The 19,062-nt window shown below is 36.7% G+C and overlaps 1 protein-coding gene across 15 annotated transcripts in view; it reads right to left on the bottom strand.

The window, feature by feature from the left end:
• GTDC1 (glycosyltransferase like domain containing 1) overlaps positions 1–19,062 on the bottom strand; it is a 461,161-nt gene that overhangs the window by 329,262 nt on the left and 112,837 nt on the right. For 9 of the 15 annotated variants that reach the window (XM_066279615.1, XM_066279607.1, XM_066279618.1 and 6 more), the window contains one exon: positions 11,939–12,002. The gene's annotated coding sequence lies outside the window, so the exon portion shown is untranslated. Of the gene's footprint in view, positions 1–8,344; positions 8,365–11,938; positions 12,003–19,062 lie in introns of those variants that run through there. The other 6 variants (XM_066279614.1, XM_066279611.1, XM_066279610.1 and 3 more) reach the window with 2 other exon arrangements.

The raw sequence follows: 19,062 nt of genomic DNA, 5'->3' as shown, positions 1-19,062 counted from the left end.
AAATTATTTTATGGGTTACCAAAAGGGAATTCTTATGACACTAAAAGCCACATAATAATATTAATTTGATAACCAACTATTTTACAAACAAATTATAGATAAGATTTCTGGAAAAATATCAAAGTGAATTTGCAGTAAAATACAATAAAAAAGAAGACTGAGCTCATGCTACATATATAATCTCTCTGCAAACTTTAAATATACATATAAAATGATTTTTTAAATCAGGTCTTCTTTAAAATTTTCCATATCCCAAGATTTACCTTTTACATTGGGACTGATTGACTCTCCTCCCAACATTTATCAAAGTCAGTTATTAGATCCCAGCTTTCTGAACAAGTATTTCTCATGCCTGTTTCTAGTTTCCTACTGTTTTATAGGCAAATATATCCTGTACAGAAAACAAGCATTATTTCCTTGTAAAATCATCCTCCAAAATTAGAATATTCAAAATATTCCATTCTCACAAATGAAAATAAGTTGCTTGCTGAAATGACACTCTTCCATTTCACTGCCTTAAAAATTAAGCTGGCATGGATAATAAAAGTTTTTTCATATTGGATATGCTTGGCATTCAAATATTTTTAAAACAAATACTAATCCGTAATTAGATTTCATAGCACAACCTATAGAAAATAGTTTTTATTTTTCTGAAAGCAACATAAGTTAATATTATTCATAAAAGTTATAAAAACACCATCACTTGTATAAACCTATAAACAACCCTGCAGATAAATGTTTATTATCCTTTTTAGTCTGATTTTTACCATTCGTTCATTTAGTAAATAGTTTTTGTGCCTACTATGTCCACCATCGCTGCAGGGGCTTTCAGATAAATTAGACAACAACAAAAATGTTCCTGTTATCATAGAATGGCTTTCTAAATGGAGTAAAGAGACAATCATCCAGTGATTCTACATCTGATGATGGCAGGTGCTATAAAGAAAAATAACACAGGCTAGTAGAGGTAAGGGTCGCTGAGAACTGGGATTGAGGAAGGGTAGTATTTAAATAGGGGTGTCAGAGAACACCGACGAGAGGACCCGACACAGAAACCAGAGGAGGAGACGGGGGGGGGGGGGGGGGGGGGGTGCAGATCTGGACCAGAAGCCCTACAGGGAGGAGGCCCAGCGAGATTCTGAAATGAAGTACGCTTGGCATGTGCAGGGAGTAGGAAGGTCTGACTGCAAAGCATGAACACATTTGCTTTATTCAACACATTTATTGAATGATTATACTGTAAAAATTATGTTGAGTGTTTTGCGATACTAAGATGACTCAAATATAGTTTCTGGACTCGGGCCTGGACAAAATTACAATACAGAGCAGTAACTCTTATTAAACATTTGAGTTGGGTCTCAAAGAGAAACCAATAGTGAGTTCTACTTCAGAAAGAGGAACCAAGAGTCCAGAATGGACAGAGAGCCAAAATCCCAACTACAAAGGGGAGCTGAAATGTGTAGACTCTTGGCTCATTCAACAATCATTCAACCCTTTTCTCTTTTTGCTTTCTTCTAGAATTCAGGCTAAAATACTTCATTTCCCAGGTGTGGGGAAGGGAGGGATGTTCCACAGTCTTCCAAAATGATGTAGGTGGAAAGAAGGTTCAAAAGTGGAACGTGACTTCTGTTGGGAGTCAAGACACTACTATAGAACAGTGAACAAATCAACAACCCACAGGGCGTTTAGCTGACCCACCTCAGGCCTCTGCTATCAGGCCCTCCTTCCAATCCCTACAGCACTCAGCCTTCCTCATCATCTTCAACCTCAACTACGTTTAACGTTTAACGTCTTCCCTTCTTCCTCTGAAACTTACAGATATCTAAGTGTCAGACCTCTACTCAAGAACATATGATTATTTCTGCAGAAGAATGAGAAATACTTAACAAAAAACAAGACCTCTTACAATATGGTTCCATGTCCTTATTTTGCCTCAGTTCTAACCATACATCATTACTCTATACAATGAACCCTTGCCATTTTTTCAAACAGTCCTACATATTCCCACCTCCAACCAGCTAGTGCTGTTTTTTCTTCCTGGAATCCTTTCAACTTTACCACCTGTCAAATTCCTATATCTAGTTCCAAGACTCCATTCAAATTCCATCTCATCCATGAAGGCTCACATTAAATGTTCACCCAAATTCAACCAATCAGAAGTAATTACTACTTCCTCTATAGTTTACCAAATTTGTCTTATACCTTAATTAAGGCAGTGACCACAATCACATCTATACTATAGTTATATAGTATATATATGTATCTTTCTAACCAGATTTCAATTTTGTGGCAGCAAAATTTGTGCACAATTCTTGTTTATATCTATATTCATAACCAGCACGATACCTTGCACACAAAATGCATTCAATTAATGTATTCTGAATTTTCATCAATAGGATACAGTAAATCCTTACCTTATGAAGAAAAGGGGGGGTATTCCTGAATTGAAAATTACAACACCATCAAAAAGTAAATTCTGTCTGACCTGTGATGGTGCAGTGGATCAAGTGTCAAACTGAAATGCTGAGGTTGCTGGTTCGAAACTCCAGCCTTGCCAGGTCAAAGCACATACGAGAAGCAACTACTACGAATTGATGCTTTCTGCTCCCTCCACCTTCTCTCTCTTTCTCTCTCTAAAATCAATAAATAAAATCTTTTTTAAAAAAGTGAATTTCCCAAGTATTACTGTTGCATTCACCTATTAAACTTTACGTTCTAAATCACCCTGATCATTCAGTGAGAAGATAAAGACAACAAAAAGTAAACTAGGAGTGCCTATGAGGCAACTAAAACAACTAAAGAGGAATGGGGAAAGGCAAAGCATAAAGCTACGTTTATGAAGCAAGCATTTCCAAGTGATACTAAAACAATTCATTTAACAAACACTAAGTGCCAGGTATTACACTGATCACTGAAAACACAAAGGTAAAAACAGTAAGAACGGACTGAATTTTTACATGCAATACTTTTAAGTGCAAAGTGTTGGCCTGTAAATTATTACTTCCTAAAGTCTGACCAAAAGAACAGCTTAAGGGCCAAAAGGGACTGACTTCTGATACCCAACTGAGTCCAAATCTAGAAAACTACTTTGCCAAAGTTATGATTCTGTAGGAACTTTCCCCTACAACTGCTTCTGAATGTTAAAAGGGTTCCTTTATTTTCAGTGTCAATAAACTGCTCAGATAGAAAATGTGAGTTCCAGATAACTGAATACATTCCCTGCTCTGAGATAAGTTCTACCCATGCACAGGTTGTTTTAGTAATTAAGGTGCCAACAACTCTGCCATGATGAATGAAAAGGGAGGAATTGATTAAAATGGTGCTATATAGGGGATGTTGTATGGGTTATACTGGATCGTTGTTTGCTTTGTCCTCTGAGGTCAAAATGACAGAAACAGAATAGAAATACAATAAAAGGACTTTGGCTAGACACTGGAGGAGTTGTGAGACACTGATTCACATTACCAACTTACACTCTGACCCATTACTGCAGATTTTAAGAGAAAAGGTAGCATGCTTTCTTCTAAGACATTAGGGCAAAGTAAGCAGATGGAAAGATGAATTCTTAGGGTTTCTTTCTGAGATGTTTTGTATTCTACATAATCATTTGCATGTGCGCTGAAAAAATATGAAACTGTCATTCTAAGAAGTAAAAGAAATAATATAACCAAAATGCCATCTAAGATAAAATTTGATTTACTGTACCCTTAGCCATGAGGCTTTCAAAGATCTAATGACTTCTTCTTATAAATCAACATCAATAATATAAATTATCAAATGACCTGTTTGCCTTATAAATAAATTCAAATTGCTTATTTCTTCAAAAATATGTGAGTACTATAATATGCTTGTTTCAACAACTGTCTATGTATAAGGTTAAAAAATTATATTTTTATTTACTCATGGAATAACATAGTCTAACAAAAGCATGGGTACTATCATTTTGAGGATTTTCCTATAACCCTTGTAATTGAATATTTTCTACTTAAAGCAACTTTGACATCTTTACATTGATGGTCCCTTAAACAATACCAAGCTCTATAAAATTTAGTCCATAGCCCCTCACTACTTAAAAATATTACTGTATCTTTTATATGTATAAATAATTTATGCCAATAATATTAACAAATATATTTCTTAATATTCATTCAAACATTCATTCATCCAGCAAGTATTTACTGAGGTTCTGTATCTAGGCATTGTGTTAAGTATAAAGACACAAAGATGACATAATTATAGTTTCTGTCCTCAGACACAGAAACACAGCATTACAATACAAAACATGTACTGGGTATCAAAAAGGAACCGACAGCCAAGTTACTATATAAACCAAGTATCCAGAAAGTTCAAAGGTCCAAGTGTCTGTGTAAAGTAATCGAGAAATTATGGCAGATACCTTTAGGATAGCTCACTCACCACTCCAATTCTCCTTCTTGCCTTCCTCCAAAACAGAGGCTGGAAAGCTAAAATGATTTTATCTCATCCTAGAGGAAATTAGGTGACACACTTCTGGCCAATGAGAGGTAGTAGAAGTCCCCATGAGCGGGCGTCCTTTGTAGAGCAAAAGACAAAGCTCCCATGAACAGAAGGTTTCTGAGCTCCCTCACTTTACTTCCTGCCTCAAAGTCAATACAATTTCTACAGGTACAAAATTAAATAAGAAGCAAAAGTTATATGCTAAGAATGGTGTAGAAGAAAGATGTACCTGGATATTTGATGGTATCAGTTACCTGTAAACTAATGGCCTCCACATTTCTTCTGACACGACATAATAAAATCTGTACTCATTTAAGACATAGTAAGATTTTCTACTACTTGGAACCAGAGGCATTTTTACCATTAAAAGAAAGCTATAGAGAAGAGGAGCTATTTCGGTTACCCAATCTATGACTCTTCCTTCCTTGATTTAAGCTATAATCTAGTCCTTTTTAGCTAAAAAGAATAAAAACAATTTTGAGTTTGCATGTCCAAATTATTCTACAATTTTCAGTAATCTAGATTACTTTAATAAACATGTTCTAATTTCTCTTTGGAAATCTATCCCTTGCATAGTCATTACAAGATTTTTATTTCTCTTCCTAACTGAAACCTTCAACTCTTCAAACCAATAAAATAACATTTTTATAGCATAGCATAGATAATTCATACATGTAACAAATACATACAAGTAAATAACTGAAGTTAGGAAGAAAAGCATAAGGAAATAGATTAGAGACTAAAAAGGAAGAAGGAATTAGCTTATTTGGAAATATAAACTATGTTTTTCAGTTTTGTGAGCACTTTATAAAGTTGCTTTATAATAAAGGAAAAATAACAATATAATAGTATATTCTTAATGAGAAAAGACTCTCCCAACTTGAAATTAGCAATTGTTTATGAAAAATGTTCAAAGTTGAAAATTAGATATCCTACAAATATTGTGTCTAACTCACCACTAATAGTATATTATTATACAATTCCATGTATCTAGTAAAATCCCTAAAGTAATCATTTTTCTCTATGTAAGTTTCTGTTGGACATATTTTAAGTGTATAGGATTATTGGGATAGTTTCTGCAGTACAGTGCTAAAAAGATTCATTAATTTCAATCACCATCAACTCCATATGCCACATACACATTTTCTGCCTTTCTTGTTCAACTATATCTCACTGTGGCCATTCAGAGGAAAATTACACATTCCAATAACATTTGAGTTCCTCTCAGTTACCTTTTCAGTGGTTCAGGGTAATGACAGAGTAAAGAAGCATGTTCTTCACAGGCACTCTCTCTTTTTTCCCCCCTCATTTTTCATTTGGTAGAAATTCAGCTACAAATCTCTTGGGCCAAAAAGCAATGGATAATGTCTACTGCTCTCACAGTGTCTTATTCTGGAGAGAAGGGCAGTGAGAGTCAGAAAAAATAGCTCTCATTCTCAGCTTTTAGAGAATCAGCACATGGAATAAGCAATTTCTTTTCTTATTTTCCTAAAATAGAATTATGGAACCATAATAGGTGGGAGGTGTGGGGGGCAATTAGAAAATGTTCAACCATCTATAAGTATAGGTAGGGGCAAAAGATATGAAATTATCAAAGTCCTAGCCCTAAATTCTCACTGAACTCAGTAAAAATAAAAAATATCCTATATAGTCAGAAAACCTGGGCTTTTTATATTCCTTGGCACTGTTCATAGATAGAGACTTTCTCTATAAACTAGACAAAAGCTACATTCTCTTACTCATATATGGACAGAATGGGAGAAATAAGGATAATAAGTACAGTTAGATAACATAAATGTTTTTGTTTTAAAACCTGTAGTCACAGACAATCTACAACAATCCATAGGAACTCAAAGGAATATTCATAGAATGACAGGTCTGCTTTGTTTATATCATCTCAATTTCAACTTTATCGCCTTTAAAACAAATATTTCTAGGGCCCTTACATGATACGAAGTTCTTTTTCTCAGGCCCATTTTTATTTGGTTATCTTTTTAGGTGCACTAAAGATTGAGTTTACAATAAACTGAACAGACAGCATACAAAAGCTTTTAGAACTATACCATATGGTCCAGGGAAGGGAACAATCTGGACGATCCCCATTTCAATCTGCAAGCTTGTCCACCTCTCTAACACATTATACCAATGTAATAAAATATCAAGATGAAAATGTAAAAGTGAAAATAGTCTGTCTTTAGCATTACCAGGCAACCACACTTCCGAAATTTTACTGATAAACTTAATAAACATTTACTTTAATTTATATTCTGAAAACTTGGTATGCAAAACCAGGCCTACAAACCTAGGCCACTGTTCACTAAAAACAATATTTCAGCAGGGATGTGTGTGGGTATTCAACTTATGCTTCAGAAATTTGGAAGAAAAAAAATAAAATACTTTTACAAGGGGCATATTGGCAGGGGCTGGTGTAACAGATGACACATTCTTGGAAATCAAATAAAAGCAACAGGGAAATACCCATTGTTGCCTGATGAAGGCCTAATCACATGGACACAGCTGGAACCAATGTAGATCATTCATTAATAAAATTGTATTGTAGTAGCCACTTTTTGATGCATTTCAATTGCTGCTGTAGCCAAAGCTCGGAATTTCTTTGTTTGGTGTAAGATTGTTTTACTGGAAAATATAAGAAGATTTAGGATGGGGGGGACCTGCTCTCATGCTAAAAATGAGACTAGCTCAAAAGCTAAATGTCTCTTTACCTTGCAAACAACTTACATTATCAGCAGCTTAAAATATGCAGTGTGAACCTGAAAGGGAGGAATTCATATGGTACTATGGATAAAAAGTGAGCAGTGTGAGATGCCACAGAAAACATATGAAATACTTGTGAAAGTATTCTACAGAATGTTAATATAAGATGTCGGACAGGGGAAATTAATATGTACCAAAAATGGGAGGAATCAAACAACTGAATTAACACATACCCTTTTATGCAATATTCTCTATGGAATTTTAACACTAAAGTATGTACGTACCATATGCTGGAGGGGGATTACTAATATTTTTTACCACATAAACTTAGAAATCACTGTTACTATGTTACTAATATTTGATATCAAAAGAGGTATTCAAATACCTAGCCAGGAGTCATGTTTAAAATATGTATTGATATTCAAATGAAATAAAATTGTAGTTATAATTATATACATAGTATTTAATATAAGAAAATAAAATCCAGTCAATACAATAAATTTAGTATTTATACAACTTTGTTGTCCTCTTAATTTATTTTTCCATGTTTCTACAAATATAATGATTTACTATATCATAATTCCTACAAACTGTATAATATCAAACTATAATGATATAATAGCTTTGAAATGTGTTCTGAATTAAACAAAACTGTGGAATTTATTAGATAAAAAAAATGAAAAAATAAAAATAAAATGAAAAACTCAACAGCATTTACCAAAAACCTGCTCAGATGTTACAGGTCTTAAGTACGTAATTTCTACTATGTCTCTGTGTATAGTTAGAATAAACAAATAAATAGAACAATTCATGTTGCAATTCCTAAGTCCCTGAAAGATTCCTACCCCAGAAAAGATAAAGGGCTTAATTGCAAATAAAAATTATACCACTGGGGGAAATATATTTAAAGTCAATAAATTGTATTTATTCTACATATGTAGAATGAAAGAGTTTTGGGTCTGTGTTATCTTTAACCACCAGTTCTAATATTACCAGACCTGGGTACAGAGGATTCAGGACAGACAGTCATGCACTTAACAGGGCAAAGAGAAAAAGAAACTGTCTCACTGGCATTCCTTCTCAAAAATGTCCTAATTCTGAAACTTAAAATGTTGACTAAAGATTTAATTGATGTAACATAAAAGTATCTCACCCGGATTCATTTCAGCTGCCCTACAGAAAAAGCCACAGAAATACAAGTTAAAAAAACAGCATTAGTGAATGGAGAGGCATAGTATTTATTCCAGGTACACTAATATAAAGCAGTTTGAGTGTTTGTTTGTTTTGTTAAAGTAATTAGCCAATATGTTGCAGAATCTGCCTTTAGAATGAGAGAAAATAACAGGTGAATTTTTTAATGCCATACTTCTGATATACCTGTTTTACAAATCCTTTTAATGATTTTAAAGCACTTTCTAAATTAGAGATAAATCTCTGGAAAAAATAACTGTTAAGTTGCACAAGTTTCTCTTCATGTACTATATAACTAAAGTATTTCCCAGTATATATGACATATAAAAATGTTTTACATTAATAATTCTAACATGAAGTATTGTTTATTTTCTTTTCGGTCACATTTGTTGCACTGTTACTAAAATACATGAACTTTTCCTCCCCAAGTAATTTCTTATTGCCAAAAATCATTGACAATTTTTAAAACCTAAATCAGTTAAAATAATATCAATCTCCTCTCAAGAAAACATATTCTGCCTATTTAATTATTCTTCTCTTAATTGCAAAATACTAATTTTAAAATAGAACATATAAAAATAAATCATTTGTTTTTGCTTACTACAACAGAAAACATTTACATTTTGAGGAATATTTTATGAAATTTCACAGAATGCTTGCCCATAGTGAAAATATAGTCTCCTGCTCAATTGTCACTTAAAAAACATAATGCTACATTTACACACACACCTTATAATAACAGGTCACTAACTATAATTTAGAGAGTATTGGGAAAGCTAAAAACAGTTCTATGTTTTATCTTGCACTTTGATTTCAAAAAATTTTAGTGCACATACTTATAGGTATTTAACAGAAGTTCATCTGGTTATATAGCAACATTTATCAGACATTCTAATGATGAATATTCAATTTGTAAAAGATATGAACTGACACTGAATTTCAGACAAAACCGGAAGAAAATGGCAGCTGTTTTAGTCTCAACAAGAAATATCCTGCCATAAAAATCTACACAATACAAGCAACTCTCATTCGAGAGTTTCTGTTTAAATATTCAGCTGTGAAACAAGACAAGAAGACTCCAACCAATCAAAATTACTATGTCAGAATGACCAAAGTTAGCAATATTCAGAAGGGTTTTCTGAAAAGTATGGCAAAAATGCAACTGTGAAAGAACTCTCTAAGAGAGCTGGAAAAGGCAAAATTCACACCAGCTCCTATAGGGAACAATGCCATTCATTAAATGTAGAAGTTGTGAGGAGAATAATGTTTCTATTTAAGAAAAAGATATTTTGGTGTTCTCATGATGAAAGATGAAGAGAGGGAGAAGAAATGGTGTAAGTAGGGAAGACGAAGCCTGTCGACCTTGCTTTGACGATGCTGGAGGGTGGACCTCTGCCTTGTGGAAACCACCGCCAGAACCAAGCTTCACAAAACATTTTGGCTGCCATCCTAGAACAGTGCCAGGCTGTTTTTATTTTTGTGCTAGACTCACTCAATTGAGACAGTGTGGGATTGTCACTTTGATGCACATAGAGAACAAAGAATAATATAGTATGGGGAGGGGGATTGTTTTTGCCCCTTTAAAGTCAGGTTAGCATTTCATTTTCTTTGACAGGTCTTGAAAAGACACAAGAAACAAAAGTTATGCAGAAGAATGGATCAATAGCCTAAAAGAAATTAGCATGAGTACAATATTGTCAACAGTTTAAAAGCCATGTAAAAAATTAACATTTTTAACCCCCCCAAAAAAACCCAGACTTAAAAGGGATCTGAGTCATATACATACCTGTTTAAGAAGCTAAAAAACAAAAAATACATGATTCATAATCACATAATCTTATTTAAATTCTAATAGTATAAAGGAAGGCCAAAAAATTTGGCACATACACACAAAAAAACTAATATAAGTATTATCATTTTTAGGTCACTATTCAGAGACAACTATGTCAGCTGCTATTCTGACCTTGAATTCTCCAAAATTAAATAATTTGATTAAATTGTTATAACATTAGAATCTGAATATTTTATGCCTTTATAGGGAAAGAGGTGATAAGTGAACAAAAATGTTTAAAGGATTAAACCACAAATCATCTACAAAATCGCCACAGACACAACAAGAAAACCGTCTCTTCTACCCTATTCAATTCTGTACTAGAAGCAAAACTAACACAAATGAGAAAGCCAAGTGTGTGTGCTATTGCAACTTCAACTAAACGTACTACCTGAATCCAGTGACTAAGATACCATAAGCCATTAGCTCCTAGAGGAATGACCTTTTTCTCCCTAATGCACAAGATAAGTAAGGGTAGCGGTTCATTTTCTACAAATCAAATGAAAAGAAAGAATGAACTATGACAAGCCCCAAACCCTTGCTGGCATATTTTATACTAATTTCAGCATCATCTAGAAGCAATGCTTCTCTCCCTGCCAATCGGGGCGGGGGGGGGGGGGGTGAAACTAATAACACAGTGTTGATGAAAAGCACCAAAGGTCTACAAGTCCCTTCCTCCTGCACATCTCCACTGAATCAGCCGCTAAAAGAAGACCAACAGCTGTTACGGAAACAGCAAGAATGAAAAGCACTTGCCTCAGATGTTCCACATGGAGGCATGGAGCACTTACCACCTGAGCCTGTCTAATTTCTGATAAAATGGCCCCCTGCCCAGTTCTGTTCATGGCCACAGATTCTGAGAGCAACTCACATCAGTGTTGGAAAAGGCGATGGGGGAGGGAGAAACCAAGTGAGAACAGGGGCCAAACTTCAAACAATATACATGCTTCTGTTAGTATGCAAATAACTGCCCCTGCACACTTTAAGACAAAACCTGTGGTAAAGATTTCAGGTACACTGATTTGCTCTGGGTAGCAAGGATGAGTTTGCTGTACAATCAAAGAATACATTATTTTGCTCCTCACTGTTTTCCTTTTACATTTCTTTTCTTTCCTCTAGGATATACTGCTGATGCTATTACCACGTGGGACACTGATAGTTGTAGGCAAGGCATTCATGTTCTGCCAAAGTGGTGCAGAGAATGATGTCTGGCTGGCTTTAGTTCAACAAGGAATGTAAGGCAAAACCAGGAAGCAAAAAGAATGAAAGGTATAGAATAAACTAGCCGATAGCCTGTTTTCTCTGTTTATTAGTGATGCAGATGAAATGGGGGAAATCTAGAAAAAGCAGCCAAGCCGACAGAATTACAAAGAAAGATTAAAGGACTTAAATGTGTGTAACTTGGCTGACAACCAAGGAACAATATGAGAGCTGTCCACAACTCTCCAAAGTACATACATAAAAAGAAAAGCAGGGAAATTTTATCTACAATAGAAGTGTGAATATATGAAATAATAATGAGGTAAAATAAAAATAAAGAAATCCGAATTCAAGCAGAACAGGAAGTAATCTGGTAAAACTTAAGAAAGGCAGCTTCCTTCTCTTGAGAAATATTTATCATCTTACTGACCGACACGGCAGTAAAGGGTAGACGATAGGAAATAACCACACGCTGCTGGAGGACTGAGATGACAAAGAAATAAAAATGAAGTACCATTTGCTTACCTGATGATCCAAATAGACTGATGCCTCCCCTTACGTATGTCCAATCAGGCGAATGCAGAATTACCTGCGTGATCACAAAGGGCATAATTAGGTTGTTATCTTCAAAACAAACCCAGCCTAAATTCTGAATCCCAAACTGGACAAGTTTACTTGCATGATCCAGCAGTCTGATGATTCTCGGATAGGCCAAGATGGGAGACGTGTCTCCAAAGACAGAAATGTTCTGAGTCTTAACTAGTAAGAGCTTTTCTCAGTCTTTCCAAGGATGTCCCAAATCAATTATGATGTAAAAAAAGAATACTTCAGATTAGAAGTCCTTAACCATCATACATGGATGGCCTTCAGGAGGTTATACACTCCTAAATGTTATGTGTAAATTTTGTGGGTTTATGTAAATGGATATCTCTCTGTAGAGAAGGTTAATAGGTTGTCAGATTTGCAAAATGGTCCATAATCCAAAAAACTGTCAAGATCCTTTGCTGAGGACAGTCTAAAATCTCAGAGGCAGGCTGGAATGCATACAGATTATCAGTCCAGGGTAGAGGTTTTTTTACCCCAGGGAAACAATGGAGGTACACAGACACTTGTAGATCTGGGGTAAATACCGTAAAAACACTACTTTCTGGAGAGTAAGCTATAAACGGTTACTTAACTTACACCACCCTGCATTCTCAGCAAGCCATGCACAGTGAAGAGAAAAAGATATGACTGTATACCCAAGGGTGGATATTGTGACTTTCCTGTTCTGTAAAGTCAGAATTCCTAGTTATATGGATCCTGACAAGGTCAAAACGAACGGAGTACCTCATCCAGAAAGGATCCTTTATGACAAGCAAAAAGGAGGAGTCCACACAACAAAGGGAAATGTGGCTCCCAAAGAGCTGACACAGCACAAAAACCACAGGGTGGCCCAAGACGTTTTGTAAAAGAGTTATTTTAAACAGTAATCAAGACTCAGAATAACCTGTACCAGAAAGAAACCAGGCCAGAGAACCTTCTAGGCACCAACTGATTAAGACAGTATAACTAGTGTTCACAGCAACAGAATCTTGAGTGTCACCAAAAAAAAAGAAAAGAAAAGCTGAGGAGAGAAAGGCGATGAAGACACAAATCAAGTGGAGATGGAGAGGGGGATCTCTTGAGATGGACTGTTTGAAATAATGATCATATATAGTACATTCTCTCAAAAAATAACCTCCTGAGCATCTACCAGGCACTGTGGTCAGTGCTGGGAATTCAGCAGAGAACAAGACAAAGTTTGCCGTGTTGAAGCTTAGTTTGGGATAGGGGAGAAAGAACGCAGAGAGATGAGTAAATCAACAATATCATTTAAATTGTGATACATAATATAGAAAAAGTAAACAAGATGATGTGACCAAGGCATAGGAGAATAGCCTACATCTACCCTGTACATCACAGTGACAGTCACTCCAATTCTCAAAGTCAGTCAGGATCTTAGAGAAGTGAGGCTGAGAAAGAGCACAGGAGAGCTGGGCAGACCTCTTCATTTCGAAGATGAGGACAGGAGACCTATCCTGGGAGACAAAGTAACACAGCCTCTATCTCCAAACATCAAAATACATACAACCTAGACCTGGCTTGTTGACTCAGTGGTAGAGCATCGGCCAGTGTGTAGATGTCTCGGGTTCAATTCCCAGAGTACACAGGAGAAACAACCATCTGCTTCTCCACCTTTCTCCCTCCCCCCAGCTCTCTCTCTCTCTATCTCTCTTCCCCTGCCACAGCAGTGAGGATGGCTCCAGGCACTGAGCATGGCTCTCTGGAGCCTCTATATCAGGTGCTAAAAATAGCTCGGCTGCAAGCATCGCCCCAGATGGGCAGAACATCAGCCCCAAACAGAGGTTGCTGGGTGGATCCTGGTCCGAGTGCATACAGGAGTCTATTACCCTTCCCCTCACTTGCAAAAGAAGAAAAAAATAATACACACACATATACTAAGTTATGATTTTATGATACATGCTCTGCCTTTAGAAGAGAATCCTGAGAACAATAACAGAACAGCATCGCTGAATCTTTTAAAAACACTAACTGAGGATACCACACACTTAGTACCCTTAATATTTAACACAGAACCACAGTCAATCCAAGTTTTGCCAAGTTTCATTCTATTAAAAGAATTGTGTTTTTTTGCTTCACAGACAAAGCTGACCAATATCTGCTGTCAAACAAAGGTGGGGGGAGAGAGGGAGGCATGGTAACCAGCCTCCAAGAGGGCCCTCAAATCTTCATCTGGTGGAATTGACACCTTTGGGTAGTCCCCTTCCTCACTGTATCAGAGTTGGTCTGAATGAAAAACAGAATGCAGTTGAAGTGATGGTGTCTCACTTCTGAGGCTAGGTCCTAAAAGACACTGCATCTACCCTCTGCTCTTTTCTTTCAGATAACATAACTCGCACTGGGAGAAGCCAGCTGTTATATCATGAGAATACACACACAGCCCTATGGACTGGTCCATGTGGCTTTTTGCCAAATAGCTAGAATCAATTTAACAGCTTTATACATGAGCCATTTTAAAGTGGCTCATCCAGGCTGCTCAAATATCCAGATGAGTATTGCCCTGGGTAACATCTTGATTGCAACTCATGAGAAAGGTCAAGAGCCAAAACCACCCAGTCTGTACTCTAACCCCTTTCTAGCATGCACTCTAACTTCCTGTAGTTCTGAACCTCGAAAGGTAAAAACTACATTTCCCAAATGCACTTGCATCAGGTCTGCTATAGGGGACCCAGATTCCAGACAAATCTACACAAGACTTGAAAAGAAGTGAACAAACCGAGGTGGTAACCACATATACAATGAGATCAGATCTTGTGAAAACATTCTGTTCTTCTGACAACACATAGATATTCTACCAATGATCCCTAGTATCACACATTCTAAACAGCTAGTGACAGTGGATTTTTCTATTAGAATATTATAATTGTTTCTCTTGACTTGTGTTGTTCTTACCTTATTAGCAGTCAGGTTTGGTTTCTTGGTACTTCTAGAAATTAAGCAGTGTGTGACATTTCCCTTTTTGCCGTCTACAACTTAAACTGGTTGTTGCTTGAAACTAAGAGCCCACTCTATCACACACAGATTCTATCTCATACACTTTCACTTCTATTTCATAACTGACCCTCGCCTACTGCATTACTAGTTCCTCTGAATGTACACTCAATCCTGTGTATGCCTTTTCTAAACACTGACTTCCTCAGTTTTCTCCTTCTCCTCAAACTTCAACCTTTCCCTCTCCACTGGCTCCTTCTCCTTCATCAATAACACACTTGCTTTCAACTCTACCAGCTATACTTGTCAAGCTCTATAAAACCACTGTCTTCAGTGCAACTTTCGTTCAATGCTCAGACTACCACAACTTGGCTTCCTTAGTCATCACTCTATGGAAACAGCCATTGCTAAGGTTTGCAACAACCAAATAATTGACTATTTTCATTCCTCACACTGCTAGACTGTGGCATCAGGCACCCCTACCCACAAGCCTTTTTGAAATTCCCTCCCTTGGTTTTCAGGACACATCCACCTTGCATCTCTCCTCTGGCCTAACGGTTTTCTCTATTTTACCACTCACTCCTATTCTAGGAATTCCCTAGAGTTTGAGCCTTAGGGATATTATGATTTCATTCTGTCCCTGACATCAAGATTTCAATTATCCATATAGTCACTGATTATTCACAAATCCAAACCTTTCCCCACCTCTCTTTTCACACCACAAAATTGTAATTTCCATCTGTCTTTGAGATGCATCTAGCTTTATCAACTGTTACAAAATATTTTTTTTAAACCATAACTTAAAAGGACAAATTCAAAAGTAGTTTATAAATATGCTGTCCAATACTATAACCGCCAGTCACAGCCAAATTACTGGGCACTTGAAATGTGACTAGTCCAAATTGAAATGTCTGTAAGTTTAATATACACAATAGATTTTAAAGACAATGCAAAAATAAAAAAGTAAAATATATCAATAAATTTATATTGATTACATGTTGAAATAATTTTGATATATTGAGTTAAATAAAATATATTAGCAAAATTAACTGAACTTCTTTCCTTCTACTTGTTTAATGTGGCCACTAGAAAATTTAAATTTATTGCATCATGATTCTATTAAACAGTGCTGCTCTATAGACACAAAAATAATAACATAATATATATCCATTATTCTAAACTAACAAGAAAAGGTAAAAAAGAGAACTGATTCATTTTTTTTCTCAAGTTACCTTCACATTTAGTCTTGGAATCAAGACATTTAAGATTCCCTAAATCTCAAAATCATTCAAAAATACTAAATTATATCCAATAAGTCAAAATAATCACAACTATATAACATAAGTACAAATAGCTAACATTTGATATATGCTATGCAATGCAACTATATCACATAATTTAAACATAACATCCCTGAAGTAGATAATGTTACTTACCACTTTACAAAGCTAAGAAACCAAAGGCAAAAAGTTATGTAACTTGTCCAAATCATGTACTTGAGCCTTAAACCAGGCAAGCTAGCTCTAGTTCCCATACTCTCAATCACTACACCTTTTACTGACTAAAAAAAAGTAAAATTTAAAGGAACAAAACAGTCTCAGGTAGTTCCCAGTATTTTTGAATATATACACTCAACTAAGATCAGAAAAGATCAAATTAAGTAAAACCAAGTATGAATACAATAAAAGAGCTCACAGAAAATAGGAATTTAGAAGCAAAACTAGGTAGAGTATAAAGATAAAATAATGAAAAAAAGCACGAGTCCAACATGTCCAAATAAGAATTCCTCAAGAACAATAAAACATTACTGTGTGAACATGAAAAGTCCATGGCATGTCCATTAAGCCACAGAGGAAAGTCAGGCCTTTACTCATAACCATGGAAACTTCCAAAGATATGTATCTAATTCTGCCTCACAGAGTAGCAGCAGGAGGTAGGGGATGTTAGTTTTTTAACTACTTCAATGTTTCAAAAAAAATTACAGAAGTACCTCATATCTGAATAAAAGTATACATCCTATATTTTCAAATGTACTTTGGCATTTTTTAGAAACTTCAAAATACAATGCCCATAAGGTAAAGATATATAAATATATGAGCAAAAATAAATATATTGATTACATATGTGTACATAGTTCTAGAAGGATACACAAAAAACAGTAACATTGGTTACATGTGTATTAAAAAAGTGAGTATTAGGAGACTAGAATATATATATGAGGAAGATTAGATAGCCCTTGAACTTTCTGAATTTGAACCAAGTGAATATAGTAACTATACAAGTTTTTAAAAATAATCTTAAAGTCCAAAAACAAAAATAAAGTGATAGTGAATAGGAAAAGGTACATAAACCTATTTATTTATACATATGTGCCTGCATAGAGAGAGTCCTTGATGGTAAAGGGATTAAGGCAGTGGTTCTCAAACTTCTTGAAGTCGGGACGCATTTAAAATCCTACAAATAACTATAAGCGCACTATATATATACAAATTTCTGAGAAATGTGTTATAACAATTAAGTCAAATATTTAAGTAAAAATATATAAAGTCCAAGCGTGCCTTTATGGTAATTAAACAAAATAAATACAACAAAATTAAATTTATGTTACATTTTTTTGTTATGCATTTTAGAATTTGTAAAAAAAGAGGGGTTAAAAAAATAAAACGACAAAAAAGTAATCTTTTTATATATATAGATACATTCTTAGTAAGATTTAGTAAATTTGGGCCCTGGCCGGTTGGCTCAGCGGTAGAGCGTTGGCCTAGCGTGCGGAGGACCCGGGTTCAATTCCCGGCCAGGGCACACAGGAGAAGCGCCCATTTGCTTCTCCACCCCTCCGCCGCGCCTTCCTCTCTGTCTCTCTCTTCCCCTCCCGCAGCCAAGGCTCCATTGGAGCAAAGATGGCCCGGGCGCTGGGGATGGCTCTGTGGCCTCTGCCCCAGGCGCTAGAGTGGCTCTGGTCGCAACATGGCGACACCCAGGAGGGTCGCAACATGGCGACGCCCAGGATGGACAGAGCATCGCCCCCTGGTGGGCAGAGTGTCGCCCCCTGGTGGGCGTGCCGGGTGGATCCCGGTCGGGCGCATGCGGGAGTCTGTCTGACTGTCTCTCCCTGTTTCCAGCTTCAGAAAAATGCAAAAAAAAAAAAAAGATTTAGTAAATTTGGGAGGTCCCAGTGCAAATGTCTTAAGTTTTTTCATTCTTGTGTTTATGAGAAACATGAGCCTGATGTGTCCTAGCGGTTTCTTCAATGTTTGGGCATATATTTGAAAGGCAAACTCTTATTTCCTCGTCAATACATTGAAGAATTCCTCTCTTTTTTTTCTTTTTTTTGTATTTTTCTGAAGCTGGAAACGGGGAGAGACAGTCAGGCAGACTCCCGCATGCGCCTGACCGGGATCCACCCAGCATGCCCACCAGGGGGCGACACTCTGCCCACCAGGGGGCGATGCTCTGCCCCTTTGGGGCGTCACTCTGTTGCGACCAGAGCCACTCCAGCGCCTGGGGCAGAGGCCAAGGAGCCATCCCTAGCGCCCGGGCCATCTTTGCTCCAATGGAGCCTCGCTGCGGGAGGGGAAGAGAGAGACAGAGAGGAAGGAGAGGGGGAGGGGTGGAGAAGCAAATGGGCGCTTCTCCTGTGTGCCCTGGCCAGGAATCAAACCCGGGACTTCTGCACACCAGGCCGATGCTCTACCACTGAGCCAACCGGCCAGGGCCAGAATTCCTCTCTTTTTACTCTTAATTGTGTTGACCACAGAAAACCTCTACCATATATATCATTTTAACTTTACACCAAACAAAGGATAGAAGAAACTTGCCTCCAGTCTTTCCGGGAAACATGGAGGTTAGTGTAAGCAATCCAGCACCACAGCTTAACAGCCTTTTGTAACCTGATCAGGCAAGTGAGGTGGGGGGTTGGGCAGACTATCAGCTCACTGCCAATTAATTCCCCACACCTCTGTCCCCCAAAAATCTAAACTACAAAAACCCTGTTGGTTTTTTGGTCCCCAACAGGCACATATACGAAAGGGCACAGCTGGAAATCTTCTAGGGCGCACCAGTGCACCCTGGCGCACACTTTGAAAACCACTGGATTAGGGACTTCCAGCCTCACT

The sequence above is a fragment of the Saccopteryx bilineata genome, chromosome 5 (assembly GCF_036850765.1).
Source record: "Saccopteryx bilineata isolate mSacBil1 chromosome 5, mSacBil1_pri_phased_curated, whole genome shotgun sequence".
Taxonomy (NCBI): Eukaryota; Metazoa; Chordata; class Mammalia; order Chiroptera; family Emballonuridae; genus Saccopteryx; species Saccopteryx bilineata.
Note: the sequence above shows the minus strand (reverse complement) of the source record. Positions and strands in the feature narration are given on the sequence as shown.